Source organism: Schistocerca cancellata, chromosome 10, assembly GCF_023864275.1.
Source record: "Schistocerca cancellata isolate TAMUIC-IGC-003103 chromosome 10, iqSchCanc2.1, whole genome shotgun sequence".
Taxonomy (NCBI): domain Eukaryota; kingdom Metazoa; phylum Arthropoda; class Insecta; order Orthoptera; family Acrididae; genus Schistocerca; species Schistocerca cancellata.
The window spans coordinates 207526067-207542194 of NC_064635.1; the positions used below are offsets into that span (position 1 = coordinate 207526067).

Below are 16128 nucleotides of genomic sequence, written 5' to 3' on the forward strand. Positions count from 1 at the left end.
CGAGATATCGAGACGCGAGGTTGACCCTTGAAACACCCGACATGCGCTGCTAGCGCACGTCCTGAGGCTCAGGCGTGAACCCCATGCTGCCTGTAATCGCGATGTGATTGACATGTGTAATCACACCTCCATACTTATCAAGAGGTCTGAAACGAATAATACGGTCTGCTGCCATCAACCCTCATAAGCACATAATGGTTTCCCTCTTGCACGTTTTACGTATCTACGTACACAATACGAACCAGTACCAATCGGTGTACACCTGTCAGGTTGTCTTATTTATCCTGCACACTCAAAATAAGGTTTATCTAATGTGTTATATGACCCATTGTGCCTGTCGCGCAGGGCCTGGCTCTACCTAGTCAAGTGTCCAACGTAGTTCCCATTACTGCCACAGTTACCACTTCGCCTTGTTTATGATTTGCGACCCATGCAAACTCCTGTAATCCATCACCCTCCGAGCATCCCATTTGTTGCTGCTTTGGCGTGCAGTACCGCTTGCCAGTGTAGTCGTGCATCAGAGTAATCTAGTGACGGCACGGAGGTAGTACACATTGTGAATAAACGTTGTGTTGTGGAAGTTATACTGTACAGTATAATGTACACACATGAAGATATGGTAGAAATGCTGCTCATCTATGTAGAATGCACTATGATGCGAAATACGTTATGAGATTGCTTGTTTGTTGATAGTACTGTTAGCGAACATTATGATTATTAAGTTAATATGTCTGTTTTCTACCCTACTCTACATACCTGTACTGTACCCTGTTGTAGGTGGACGAAATGCTGTTCAGGCAGAACGACTGTACAGAAGACGATTTCCTGACAAGCCATCGCCTTCGCGCTGGATGTTTGGTCGTCTCACATCTCGTCTACGTGAAACGCGAAGCTTAAATCCAAGACCTCGACATCGTCCTAGAACACTCACAGATGAACGTGCTGAAGTTGCTGTGCTCCCTACCATAGCTGTGAATCCTCAAATCGGCACACGTCAAATTGAACGTGAAGATGGTGTGTCGAAATCAAGTGCACAGCGTATTCTTAAACGTCATAAATTTCATCCTTACCATGTTCATTTACACCAGAATCTTCATGGAAATGACTTCCGCAATAGGGTAACATTTTGTCGGTGGGCTCAGCAAAAACTTCTGACTAATCCAAATTTTTTTGCAGATGTTCTCTTTACCGACGAAAGAATATGCATTATTGGTCCGCAGACAATCCAAAATGGCTCCGTCAGGTAGAGCATCAACGTCTGTGGAAAGTTAATGTTTGGTGTGGGATTATTGGAGATACCCTTATCGGACCTTTCTTTATAAATGGCATCCAAAATGCAGACAATACTCCAGATTTATACGACACAATCTTCCTGTTCTCTTGGACACTGTACCTCTGAACCGGAGAATGGTCATGTGGTATCAGCATGACGGATGCCCTGCACATAACGCCTTACGAGCACGACGACTTCTGAACCGTAAGTTCCCTGGTAGGTGGATTGGACGAGGTGGCCCAGTTAGGTGGCCTGCCCGATCTCCGGACCTTACACCGCTGGATTATTTTTTTTGGGGAGCAGTGAAGAATGCTGTTTACCAACATGAACCAACAACACCAGAGGACATGAAGCAATGCATTATTGATGCTTGTACAGCCATCAAAGAGGAAACAGTAGCACGAAGTAGGGCATCCTTCACCCGCAGAGTGACCCTATGTATGCAAGCCAATGGGCATCACTTTGAGCACGAGATGTGAACGCTATGTTTAGTATGTAGTGCTGGTATCACAGTGGAAGTTTCTACAAAGGGCCATTTTACCCAGTGATGTTAAGAAACATTTGTTTGCAACAATTTGTAATTTAACGCATTAGATAAACATAACATTGATAATTATGTGATAATAAAACTAATTGGTTAAACATGTTTACATTCATCTTCTATATCCTACCTGAACTTCCCAAATCAAAATATTTTTACCTAAACAACGGTAAAACTTTTAGTCCACTTGCCCGTTTCACTAAAACCAACAACATGAATTTTACTATTACGAGTGAATGATTAACTGTCACTTGCGCTAGATCTACAGTACAGTAAAGTTTTAACGTTGAACGGCATTACCTTTTTAGTAACGGATTAACGATAAGCGAAGTTAACTTTATGACTAACGTTGCGGTACACAGATATGTTACAGAACCGCATTACCCCTAGCCTACAGGATAAATACCTGCTGGAATGTACGACGTTAATGCAGGATGGCAGCAGACCGTATCATTCGTTTCGGACCTCTTGATAAGTATGGAAGTGTGATTACGCATGTCAATCACATCGCGATTACGGGCAGCATGGGGTTCACGCCTGAGCCTTAGGATGTGCGCTAGAAGCGCATGTCGGGTGTTTCTAGTGTCAACTTCGCGTCTTAATATCTCGGGATGTAATGGGAATATTACGATGCAATCAACGCCATTGTGTATGTGCTTTGTCATGCTATGGATTGCTGAAGAAAAAATATAGGTCCATTTAAAAAAAACATAAGTTTGTGTTAAAAACACATATGCTTTCGTTTTAGAATGTTTCCAAATATGTACATTCATGGGCCCCAGCCCTACGTCGATACCGGTGAAAGTCGTTTTCCAATAGCTGTTATCGTTCCAGAGATATTTTGGGTGGACAAGATGGCTGGGACACCCTGTATAAGACACTTTGTCTGTCCCACCATCATTAACAACACAAACATAGAGTTTCATTCAACTGAACTGTTACAATTGTGGTGGTGGTGTCTTCATCTGATGCAGCTCTTCACAATAGTCTATCCTGCGTAAGCCTCTTCATCTCAGCACAACTGTTGTCAACTAGTTCCATTTGAACTTGCTCACTCTATTCAAGCTTTGGTCTCCCTCTACAGTTTTAACCACCAACCCCCACATGTCTTTCATTACCAAACCTATGATTCCTCAATGCATCAGGGTGTACTATCAACCGCTCTTTCTTTTGGTAATTTATGCAACGAATTTCTTTTTCCCCAATCTGAGTTGAGTACCTCCTCATTAGGGTAAACGGTCAGTTGCAACTGTCCGTCAACTGAAGCTGGGAGAGCATTGCTTTGATCTGTCAGGATGGAGTATTTGAGTCTACTGAAGGTGTAAGTGGCTGCAGCAAGACAGACAGACTTTAATAAAACTCTTTACTGACACATCGTGCCGAAGTAGACACGCGAGTGCCCTCGTCTAGTGGACGCAGCCTGGCATCGACAGACGACATCTTCGCGCACAGTGCAGCAGAGGCATCCGGGCCTGAAGCCCTCTTGTGTAACTAGTTGCAACTGATGTGTTGGCAGGAGCAGCACCTTCAGCACAGCTGGTGGTGGCTCAACTAAGGCTCACAAAGTTCACTGGGGTTCTACGGACAGCCCAGTGGCACCAAATCTCGGACCCCCAGGCTGCTGCTGATCCGATACACGGGTCAGCTGGGCTTCCTCACCGAAATCTTTACTGCAGGTAGGTCGTCGAGCCTGCCTTTCGGTGATGTCCCACACTGAGCTATTTTGCTGTCTGGTGGTGACGGCACGCACAGTCTGTTCGTGCAATGCAGTGTCGGTGTCTAGTTATTGCTGTCTTACCACTATTGAGTGGTGGTGGGGGAGGTTACCAGGTTGTCCGTATCATCAGATACGTGCCTTTGAGATGGTGGGTGGATCAATTCCTGTGTGTTGTGATATTTTCTCCACATCACGATGAGTTATTTGATCTGCATCTAATCTTTGGCATTCTCCTGTAGCACCACAATTCAAAAACTTCTATTTTCTTTTCTTCTTCTGTAAACTGTTTATCGTGCATACTTCTTTTGTGTATAAGAGTACTCTATTAACAAATGCCGGCCGGTGTGGCCGAGCGGTTCTAGGCGCTTCAGTCTGGAACCGCGCGATCTCTATGGTCGCAGGTTCGAATCCTGCCTCGAGCATTGATGTGTGTGATGTCCTTAGGTTAATTAGGTTTAAGTAGTTCTAAGTCTAGGGGACTGATGACCTAAGATGTTACGTCCCATAGTGCTCAGAGCCATTTGAACCATCTTAATAAATATTTTTGCAAAGACTTCCTAACATTTAAATTTATTTTTAAAATTTTGTTTCTGTGAGGATCCACAGCCTCTAAATACTCTATAAACGAAAATATGGTGTGTAGTAGGCTGTAATGTAAACTTACTTTATTTAAATCCTGCGATGCGATTGGCTAAATTCGACCACAAGTTATTTTGAAGCATGTGTATGAAGTTATGTATTGCATATTGCAATACTTAGATTCTTTTACTCTGCACATATGAAACCAGGCATTATATTCCATAAGTACATTAGGAATGAATCTGCATTGGAAACATTACAACCACACGTGCCACATACTGTTCACAGTTATCAATATGTGGCATGTGAGATTGTAATCTTTTCAATGTGGATTAATTCCTAATGTAATTATGGAATATGACATCTGATTTCATACGTGTAATCCAAAAGAATCTGATAATTACAATATGTAATATGTAACTTCACACATGTAGCCTGAAAAGGAGTTATGGTCACAATTAGAAAATGAGTTACGATCAAAATTAGCGAACTGTAAGATTTAAGTAAAGAATGTTTATGTTGTAGCCTATTATGGAACATGTTTTCTTTTATAATTTAAATTATGTTTTTAACAAATTCCTCTTTTTCAGAAATGTGTATCTTGTTATGGTCAGTCTGCATTTATATTCTTTCTACTGAGGCTATTGTCACTTATTTAATACAAAAATAACAAAAAACACCTACTACTTTTAGTGTCTCATTTGCTAATCTAATTCCTTCAGCACTGCCTGATTTAATTTGACTGTATTTCATTACCTTGGTTTTAATTTTGTTGATGTTCATATTATAAGCTCTTTTCAGGACAATATCTATTCCATTCAACTGCTAGATTAGATTAGATTAGATTAATACTAGTTCCATGGATCATGAATACGATATTTCGTAATGATGTGGAACGAGTCAAATTTTCCAATACATGACATAATTAAGTTAATTTAACAACATATTTAAGTTAATATAACAACTTTTTCATTTTTTGTGTTTTTTTAATTTTTATTTTTTATTTTTTTTTAAATTTATATCTAAAAATTCCTCTATGGAGTAGAAGGAGTTGTCATTCAGAAATTCTTTTAATTTCTTCTTAAATACTTGTTGGTTATCTGTCAGACTTTTGATACTATTTGGTAAGTGACCAAAGACTTTAGTGCCAGTATAATTCACCCCTTTCTGTGCCAAAGTTAGATTTAATCTTGAATAGTGAAGATCATCCTTTCTCCTAGTATTGTAGTTATGCACACTGCTATTACTTTTGAATTCGGTTTGGTTGTTAATAACAAATTTCATAAGAGAGTATATATACTGAGAAGCTACTGTGAATATCCCTAAATCCTTAAATAAATGTCTGCAGGACGATCTTGGGTGGACTCCAGCTATTATTCTGATTACACGCTTTTGTGCAATAAATACTTTATTCCTCAGTGATGAATTACCCCAAAATATGATGCCATATGAAAGCAACGAGTGAAAATAGGCGTAGTAAGCTAATTTACTAAGATGTTTATCACCAAAATTTGCATAAGTAGCTGAACTCAAACGTTTCAGCAGATCATCAATGTGTTTCTTCCAATTTAATCTCTCATGAATGGACACACCTAAAAATTTGGAATATTCTACCTTAGCTATATGCTTCTGATTAAGGTCTATATTTATTAATGGCGTCATACCATTCACTGTACGGAACTGTATGTACTGTGTCTTATCAAAATTCAGTGAGAGTCCGTTTACAAGGAACCACTTAGTAATTTTCTGAAAGACAGTATTGACAATTTCATCAGTTAATTCTTGTTTGTCAGGTGTGATTACTATACTTGTATCATCAGCAAAGAGAACTAACTTTGCCTCTTGATGAATATAGAATGGCAAGTCATTAATATATATTAAGAACAGCAAAGGACCCAAGACTGACCCTTGTGGAACCCCATTCTTGATAGTTCCCCAGTTTGAGGAATGTGCTGATCTTTGCATATTATGAGAACTACTTATTTCAACTTTCTGCACTCTTCCAGTTAGGTACGAATTAAACCATTTGTGCACTGTCCCACTCATGCCACAATACTTGAGCTTGTCTAGCAGAATTTCATGATTTACACAATCAAAAGCCTTTGAGAGATCACAAAAAATCCCAATGGGTGGTGTTCGGTTATTCAGATCATTCAAAATTTGATTGGTGAAAGCATATATGGCATTTTCTGTTGAAAAACCTTTCTGGAAACCAAACTGACATTTAGTTAGTACTTCATTGTTACAGATATGTGAAGCTACTCTTGAATACATTACTTTCTCAAAAATTTTGGATAAAGCTGTTAGAAGGGAGATTGGACGGTAATTGTTGACATCAGATCTATCCCCATTTTTATGCAAAGGTATAACAATAGAATATTTCAGTCTATCAGGGAAAATGCCGTGTTCCTGAGAGCTATTACACAGGTGGCTGAGAATCTTACTTATCTGTTGAGAACAAGCTTTTAGTATTTTGCTGGAAATGCCATCAATTCCATGTGAGTTTTTGCTTTTAAGCAAGTTTATTATTTTTCTAATTTCAGAGGGAGAAGTGGGTGAGATTTCAATTGTATCAAATTGCATAGGTATGGCCTCTTCCATTAACAGCCTAGCAACTTCTAATGAACAGCTGGATCCTACTATATCCACAACATTTAGAAAATGATTATTAAAAATATTTTCAACTTCTGACTTTTTGTTCGTAAAGTTTTCATTCAATTTGATGGTAATACTGTCTTCCTGTGCTCTTGGTTGACCTGTTTCTCTTTTAATAATATTCCAAATTGTTTTAATTTTATTATCAGAGTTGCTGATTTCAGACATGATACACATACTTCTGGATTTTTTAATAACTTTTCTTAATATAACACAGTAGTTTTTATAATGTTCGATAGTTTCTGGGTCACTACTCTTTCTTGCTGTCAGATACATTTCCCTTTTCCGGTTACAAGATATTTTTATACCCTTAGTAAGCCATGGTTTGTTACAAGGTTTCTTATGAGTATATTTAACTATTTTCTTGAGGAAGCAGTTTTCAAATGCATTTACAAAAATGTCATGAAATAAATTATATTTTAAATTGGCATCAGGTTCACGGTACACCTCATCCCAGTCTAACTGCTCTAGGCTTTCCCTGAAATTTGCAATTCTTAAATCGTTGACTGAACGTACTACTTTGGAGGACTGTTAAGTATTGCTGAATGGAGCTATGTCATATATTGTAACTAGCTGTGCACCATGATCAGAAAGACCATTCTCAACAGGCTGAGCATTTATCTGGTTAAACTTATCTTGGTCTATAAAGAAGTTATCTATCAGTGAGCTGCTATCCTTTACCACCCGAGTAGGAAAATCAATAACAGGTGTCAAATTGAAGGAACCGAGTAATACTTCAAGGTCATTTTTCCTATTACCCTCTTTCAGAGAATCTACATTGAAGTCCCCACAAATAATAATTTGCTTCCCCCTGTCTGACAGATAGCACAACAAGGAGTCCAAATTTTTCAGAAATAGATGAAAATTTCCTGATGGGGACCTATATACAGTTACAATTATAAATGTGCCTTTATTTAATTTAAGCTCACAGGCACATGCTTCTGTATGTTCCTCTACACAAAACTTTTTTGTTTCTATACTTTTTGCACAATGATAACTTTTGACATATATGGCAACTCCTCCTTTCTCCATATTTTCTTTCATTACATGTGCAGAGAGCTTATATCCACTTACATTTACCTTATCCATATCAGTAACAATGTGATGCTCAGACAGGCATAGTACATCTATTTCATCCTCAGCTTCTAAATCTTCTAAACAAACCAGAAGCTCATCTATTTTATTCTTTAAACTCCCAATATTTTGATGAAATATACTTACATTATTTTTAATTGTACTTTTATGAGAACCTTTCCTTATTCTAACATTTGCAGTACTCTCCTGTCTGAGTTTCTCATTGTGCTTAGGCCTAGTTGCTATACCAGTGGTCACATGGTGTTCAGAGAGGCAGATTATGTCAACTGGGTTGGGTGACTTTAATTCATCAATGCAATTACCTAGGACTGAGATACAACTTGGTGGAGATAAAATTTCTGGTGATTGGTGAAAATTTGTAATTGACAGCTGTGACTGGTGATCCAAAGTGCTAGAATTGTGCTGTTTAATTTCTTTCCTAAACTGAAGATTTGTTTCAATCCTGACCTCTCGTAGAACTTGACATCTTTCTGTCTTACCTATCCTAAAAAAGGTGCTGCTCCATCACCTGTAACCACTGGTATTTTACCATTCATGGCAGTGCCTCCCCCCCTTAAATTTCCTGCTATTGCCCCAGCCAGTTTCCCCTTCCCTTTCCTGTTGAGATGTAGGCCGTGCCTGGTATAGTCCCACCTACTGAGAGAATCAACAGGAACCACACCAATATGAGCCCCCGCACCCGACCCAAGCAGCCGTTCGAACTCCAAATTAACTCTCCCAACAGAAGAGTTCAAATGAGGCCGGTCATGGCGTCTCAGGACAGATACAAATTCAACATTGGTGTGTCTCGATGCAGACGCAATCTTTACCAGGTCACACTCTATACTGTACCCAGGATCTCTGTCGATGCTGTTCCCTGGCCCTCCCACAATAACCACGGTGTCTTCCCTGGTAAATCCTTTACAGAGTGAACCTAAATCCTCTGTCACCTGATCCAGACTAGCACTTGGTTTGAAAAAAATTGTGACCTGGTATTCTGGTCCTAATTCCTCCTGCAGAAGTTGGCCTACACCTCTGGCATGAGAACTGCCTAATGACAAAACTTTCTTCCTTTTTGATGGCTTTCCTACATTCTTTTTCAATTTCCTATTGAAAGTTTGTTGTGTCCTGTCTACACCTACCTCTGCTTGAGGCTCATCAGTTTCTAACTGAAGCAACAGGTCAAACTTATTTTTGACATTCACCACAAAACTGTCAGACTTAGTTCTAGGCCTGTTCCTTCTGCTACCTGTTGCCACTTCCCACCTCTCTTTGCCCTTCTCCCTCCTTAACCTGTCCAGATCTTCCCTAGCCTGATCTAGCTCAGCCTGAAGGGCAGCAATTTTCCCCTCCTGTTCCACTATCTTCCTATCTCTGCTGCAAATCCTACATAACCACTGATGAGCCTGATCCACTTTCCCGACACCCACGCCACTGCAGTCCCCCCAGTGAAAAAAACTACTGCATCCATCACACCAAATCCCGGAACTAACAATTCTACGGCAAGTCAGGCACTTCTCACTCATGGCAAAAATAATACTTTAGCTAGAATAAATCAATTAAATTACCGAAAATAAAAAGAAAGACGTTACAAGAACTAAGCCTATTCACAAATGTATATAAGCAAGTTTCTGATTTAAAATTCCGCTGTTTATCTGAGATCTGTATTAAAACAATGAAGGTATACGCTATTTATTTTATATTTCACTCGATGGAATGAAAAAAAGGACTATTAAACGAGATACTTTAACTTTGATTCTCCAAAAACGTTACGAGAATTAGGCCTATAAACAAATGTATATAAGCAAGTTTCTGATATAAAGTTACGCTGTTTTTCTGAAATCTGTATTAAAACAATGAAGTTATACGCTATTTACGGTAGTTTACTTATTTGTTACCGAGAAATTAGTTAAATTACCGAGAAACAAGAAACAAACACGTTTACAAAATTTAACCCTAAGCGCGACTTCGCAAAGTTACGATCTTTTCGTGTTTTCTGAAAAAATACGCAAAGAAAAGTCAAACCTTTAACGGCAAGACTAAATGATACACTAATGCATGTATTTAATTTGTTGTCGGCATTAAACTAAATTATATTCCTGTCTAAATCACTTAACTTTCTGGTAATGGTTTCTGGCGTCACTTACTCGGCGGCCATCTTGGACAACAATCTTCCAAGACTGTCAACATCTCTGGCAGAATTACAATGTCATCAGCAAAGCTCAAAGTTTTTATTTCTTCTCCCTGATCTTTAACTCCACATATACTAAAACTTACAGCCAATGCAACTCATACTTTATGAAAGAAATGTGAACTGTGCACAGCTAAACTTGCACCTCTGTTCTCCCAGCAACAGTGCAGGACAGCCTTACTTTACTTCACATTACCAAGGATTAAAGCAATGTCGGAATCTGCCCATAGCTTCATAAACCCAACAGGTAATAGATGAGAATGCTGCTGTCTTCCTCCATAGCACAAAGTGAGGTAGTGTAGTGCTGGATGGTTTAAGTACCCATCTGACAACTTACATTTATCTTTTTCACAGTACCTTTGCATCATCAAGCAAAGCAAATTCTGGGATTGTTTGTTTAAAAAGGGCATGGCTGACTGTTCCCCAGTTCTTGTCATAACTGAGCTTGTACCAAATCTCTTCTTTTTCCATTCTTCATATACTGTGTGTCTTATGTGTAGCTTTTGTAACAGCAACACACACATCTTGAGTATAGATGTATGATATAGGTATTTTCGACTTTCAGAAGTACTTCATTCAATTAACTACAAAACTGGCCAATATGATACATGGTAGTGGTGGAAGGAGAAGATATGCTGGACAGCAGGTTCCCTTCTCTACAAGTGAGAGGAAATAGTACTGGGTGGGAGAATTGCTCTCCGACATAACACTGTACACCAACATTGTCACGGACTTAATCTCTGTTAACACCACCTCCCCCTCTTCTACCCTCAATGGTAGAATTTTAATATGTACTTAATTACTTTTTTGTTTTTATCTTCATACCACATACACTAATATTAGTAACAAATTGTACCCAAAACTGTATTAAAAATTGGGCAAATCAGATAAAAAAACCATCCTGTAAACGGTTGGGTTGGGTTGTTTGGGGGAAGAGACCAAACAGCAAGGTCATCGGTCTCATCGGATTAGGAAAGGACGGGGAAGGAAGTCGGCCGTTCCCTTTCAAAGCCTGTAAAGGGACTTAAGTTTTATTGCAACTCAGTATCTTCATGAAACTGTTTTTGACAATGGGACAGTGAAAGGAAGCTGATAAGCTGAACACTTCCCGAGATTAATGGGTCAGAGATGTTGACATATTTAACACTGGCAGGGTAAGAGATGTATCTTCTATTAAAACTGTGTAAAACAACAACCAATGCGATGAATTTCAGTACTGTTCAATGAAGTGCTATATCTGATTTGACGTGATTAATTGAGAATTATAATAAATGTCTTTAATTTACTTTAAAGTTGCTCTTAATCTCTTCTGGTGATGCAGAGACCAATTATTGATAGTGTCTCATTAAAACTCACTGTATAAAACTTGAAAAACTTTTCTGGATAGTTCTTTTGACTGGAATAATCTGTGATTGAGAATGAAATGTGCACAATACCTTCTCCAGTTCTTTATTTTATGGCCTAAATAATGTGATGTGTGCAGCTCTGTGCTTACGTGGATGTCAGAAAACAAGTCTGAAGGTCTGAGGTTCAGTGCTAGTCGGTCCAAAGATTTTTTTTCTGACACCTTCTTCTTTCTGAAACATTTCTGCTTATTCGAGTCTTTCACAAGGCCTCTCCCAATCTTCTTCCACAGTTTATAGTCCACTATTTTCTCCCATTTTAGTCCTCTCCGATTAACATCATCCTTCACCTGGACTCTCCATCTTGTTCAAGGTGTTTCAATTCATCTTCTACCATATTCTGCTAATTACAGAGCTCTTCTTGGTAGTCTTTCTTATCCCATTCTATTCACAAGGCCAAATCATTTCAGTCTATTTTTCTCCACAGTTTCCTTAAGGGGACTGATCTGAAGCTTGTTTCATATAGATTCATGTCTTATCCTGTTCATCTTACCGAGCATCACTTGTAGAAGTCAATGTGGTGTTCAAATCAACATAAAGTCTGATGAGAGCTTTACCTTAACAAAGCAAGTCACAGGGGAGTGTTTCCACTTTAATCGTTTGGTAGAGCATAGAATAAGTATGCACACACAATCAGTTAAGAAATCTCTACAGCATCTGATCAACTATATGTTATCAAACTGAAAGGCCGAGGATTGTCATTTTCGATTGGACAGTTTGGTCAATGAAACAATCGAGCATATGAACCCTACTTTACCCTCATGTATCCTATCCTCGCCTCCTCTGTCCAAAACTCTTACTTACCCCTACATGTTCCCATCTCTCACTTTTCAGCTTCACTTCGCTGCTTCTCTTATGAGACACTCGTCTCCTCTTCAACCTTCTCTCATCACTGACCAGTATCCTCCTTACCCTGTACCTTTTAACCCCTCTACTTGCCACACAACTTTCTTCTCTCCACTCTCCTATAGCCTGAACTGGCAGTGTAGATACAGCCACAGGTGTCAGCATTTTGATGCCTGTGTTGTTGTGTGTGTACTTATATTAAGTGCCAGGAATCACTCACCTAGAGGTGAATGGCTGCCTTTTCTCACTACTGTTTATTGTTTCCATTCTGAAATGCCTGTTATCTACATAAAAGTAATCCGCCTCAGATATAATACACATGTGTCAGTGCAGTTTCCAATCTTGGAAGCACTTCTGGAACTCATTTTTCAATATGATGTTCAGGTCTTTCTGCGATTCTGTTTTTATGTCATCAATGGTGGCAAAATGGTACAATTGCACGGTTCTCCTCAGCCTCAGGAATAGAAGAAAGTAACAAGGGGGCCATGTTCAGTGAATACGGCGGAATCACAAGAGGCCACCTTTGGTGAATACGGTGGCTGAGGCAACATAGCAGTTTTGTTTTTTGCCCAAGAATCATAAACAAGCATTGAGGAGCGAGCAGAAGCTTTAGTGTGATGCAATTTCTATGAGTGGTTTTGGCACAGTTCCGGTTTTTTTTTAGATTGCTTTTTGCAAATGGCTTGTAACTTTCAAATAGTATCCTCTCTTGACTGTACGACCGTAAGGTAGGAACTCATTATGCGCTATCCGACTGTAATAAAAGAAAACAGTGATAAAAACCTTTACACTTGATGAAACTTGTAGAATGTTTTTCAGTCTTGGCTCTTCAGGCAGTTTCCACTGGGACAGGTGAGCCTCAGTTTCAAAATTATACCCTTATACCCATATTTCGTCATCACCTGTTATAACTTTCTTTTGAAGTTCTGAATCATTGTCAACTTCACTCAGCAACTTCTGAGCAATATCTTCATGTTGTTGTTTTTGGTAAAAATCCAACAATTTCAGAACAAACTTTGCTGCTACACATCTCATGTCCCAAATGTCCCAAAAAATTGCTTGGCATCAGCCAAAGGATATGTCGACATCATCGGCAAACTCTGATGACAACTCGGCGATTTTCCAGAACCATTTTCTTTACGTCTTGCACGTTGTTGTCAGTAATTGCCGTGCTAAGGCATAAAGGGTGGTCATCAACTTCGACATTTTCTTGACCCTCTTTGAAAAATTTATACCACTTGTAAACTCTTGTCTTACTCAAAGTAGATTTGACAAAAGCCACATTCAACATTTTAAATGCGGCGATGCGCTTTATTTAATTTTTAAAGCACAATTTAATGCAAATTCTTTGATCCATCTTTTTCAGAAATAAAAATTCGCTGAGCACTTGAAAACACATATAGCCTTTCAGACTGTCAACAATAAACTATACTCAAAACAGCTGAAAATTAAAGCATGTATCAGGAACATGTGTACCAACAAGATAAAAGAACTGAAAATTGGGTTTATAAAGCCTGTGGAACTAAAAAAGTCCCATTACTTTTTGATCACATCTTGTACGACTGGCATCTCGTCTCTCCAGCTTTTATTTCCAGTTGATGAATCCTGATGCTGCTGCCACTTCTTTATTTGAGCAGCTCCTCATTTAGCCTTACGAGATTGAGTGAACCACATTTCCAGAACCTCGTACCTCTAAAGAAATCTGAGGAGGTATCAGGAATCGAACACAGGTCCTACTCCACCAAAGGCAGCAATGCTAACAATTTGGCTAGGGAGGCAGTCTATTACCATATTTACTCGAATCTAAGCTGCACTCGAATCTAAGCCGCACCTGAAAAATGAGAGTCGAAATAAAGGAAAAAAAATTTCCCGAATCTAAGCCGCACCTGTAATTTTAGACTCGAAATTCAAGGGGAGAGAAAAGTTTTAGGCCGCACCTCCAAATCGAAACAAAGTTGGTCCATTGTAATATGAGATACAATTTAGGTCGAATGAATGACGATACAGCTACAGTAGTTTGGTTCGAGTCGTAAGCATAGCAGTTAAGCTTTACCAGGTAGCCATTGCTATGCGTCAGGCGCTCCGTCCGTATTTATTCGGGTACCCTTCCTTTTAATCGATTGCTTAGTTTGCTTCGATCTGATAATTGACGTTTTCTTTGTTATAGGTGTTTACGTCACTCTTAAGCTGAAAATGCATTACTGTACTGTGTCATGCATTGTTTGTCGCATTCTGATAGTGCGTGTTTACGACCTGTCGCGGCATGGCTTGCTTTTGTGCGTGCTACCGCCGCTTACAAAAAAAAGGAGAGAGAGAGGAATTGTCTCATTAGCGAAACAAGAGACTGGTATTTGTTGTTACTTACACTGCTGCTTTCTTTGATAATGATCAACAAGAACCAAATAATAAGACTGCGTATGACAGAACATGTTCTGAATGAGAGTTAGGTGAAAATTTTTCTCCGTTTGAAAATCTTTGCGGCCGCTTCTTTAGTACAACAAATTCTGCACAGAAATTAGTCATCTCAGGTTTAAAAATCAAGTCAGTTGCCGTGCTTCATTTCTGACTGTATCACTACTAGGCATAAGAATAATATGAATATAAACATGGCACGATACGTATATTGCCGGCCATGGTGGCCAAGCGGTTAAAGGCGCTACAGTCTGGAACCGCGCGGCCGCTACGGTCGCAGGTTCGAATCCTGCCTCGGGCATGGATGTGTGTGATGTCCTTAGGTTAGTTAGGTTTAAGTAGTTCTAAGTTCTAGGGGACTGATGACCTTAGAAGTTAAGTCCCATAGTGCTCAGAGCCATCTGAACCATTTGATACGTATATTCTTCCGCGTTTGCTGTTGTCTCACTCTAGTTTCGTATTTATTAGGCAGACAGGATTTAAATGAGATACCAGCAAACATGAAAGAATACATGGCAAAATGTTTATATTCGTATTATTCTTATGGTGAAGAGAATACTGCATGTGATTTACATTTCATCAGGTTCCTATTAGGAACCATCTCTTCTCACAGGTAGGAAAAAATTGAGAACGTAGAGTTGGCCATATTGACAAACATCCCAAACAGTCTTGCCAGTCGGATTTCCATAGTACATTGAAATTCTGCTACATTCGAAGATGAACAATACGGAATTTGTATTTACTTCGTTGGATAATGTATGAAAATGCAGTGGTCGAAACTTGGGGCGGAGAAAAAAAGCTCGTCTTGCACCCTCCTTTTTTTTTTTTACTGGCATAGAGGTTTTGGCACCAGTATTTATCTTTGTGCCTACAAAGCATGCCTGTGTAGCGCTACATATATTCGACGGCAGAAGTTAGTTGTGGCGGCACCTACCAACATTTTTCAGAACCTCCGCTTGCTTTGCACTCGATTCTAAGCCGCAGCCGGTTTTTTGGATTACAAAAAGCGAAAAAAAAGTGCGGCTTAGATTGGAGTAAATACGGTATCTACATTTACGTAAATACTCTGCCAGTCACTTGCATTTTGTGCCACTGCATTCTTTTTTGTCCCACTTGCAAATGGAGAGAAGGAAGAAGGAAAGCCCATATATCTGCATGCACAAAGTTAGGAAAACTCCAAAAGCCTACAAATGTGTGTATCACAGCTGTTGTGAGGAAAACTGCCTGTCTATTAATTACTTTGGTTTTATTTGTTGACTGTGTGTTCTCTGGATCCATATTTGAATGAGCTCACCCTGGATGTGGAGCGTGTCAACATAGATTTATGACGAATGTCTCGAACATCATAACTTGAGGCTTGAGCATTGAAAATTGCTTTATTTCAGGTATATCTGCTAACATAATGTAGGCTGTCTCTAAACAATTAAAATTTTTGTT

General features: G+C 39.2%; 1 protein-coding gene across 1 annotated transcript in view; it reads right to left on the reverse strand.

The window, feature by feature from the left end:
* Positions 1-16128, reverse strand: part of LOC126106296 (ATP-binding cassette sub-family B member 10, mitochondrial-like) — a 114630-nt gene that overhangs the window by 12877 nt on the left and 85625 nt on the right. The window lies entirely within an intron of this gene.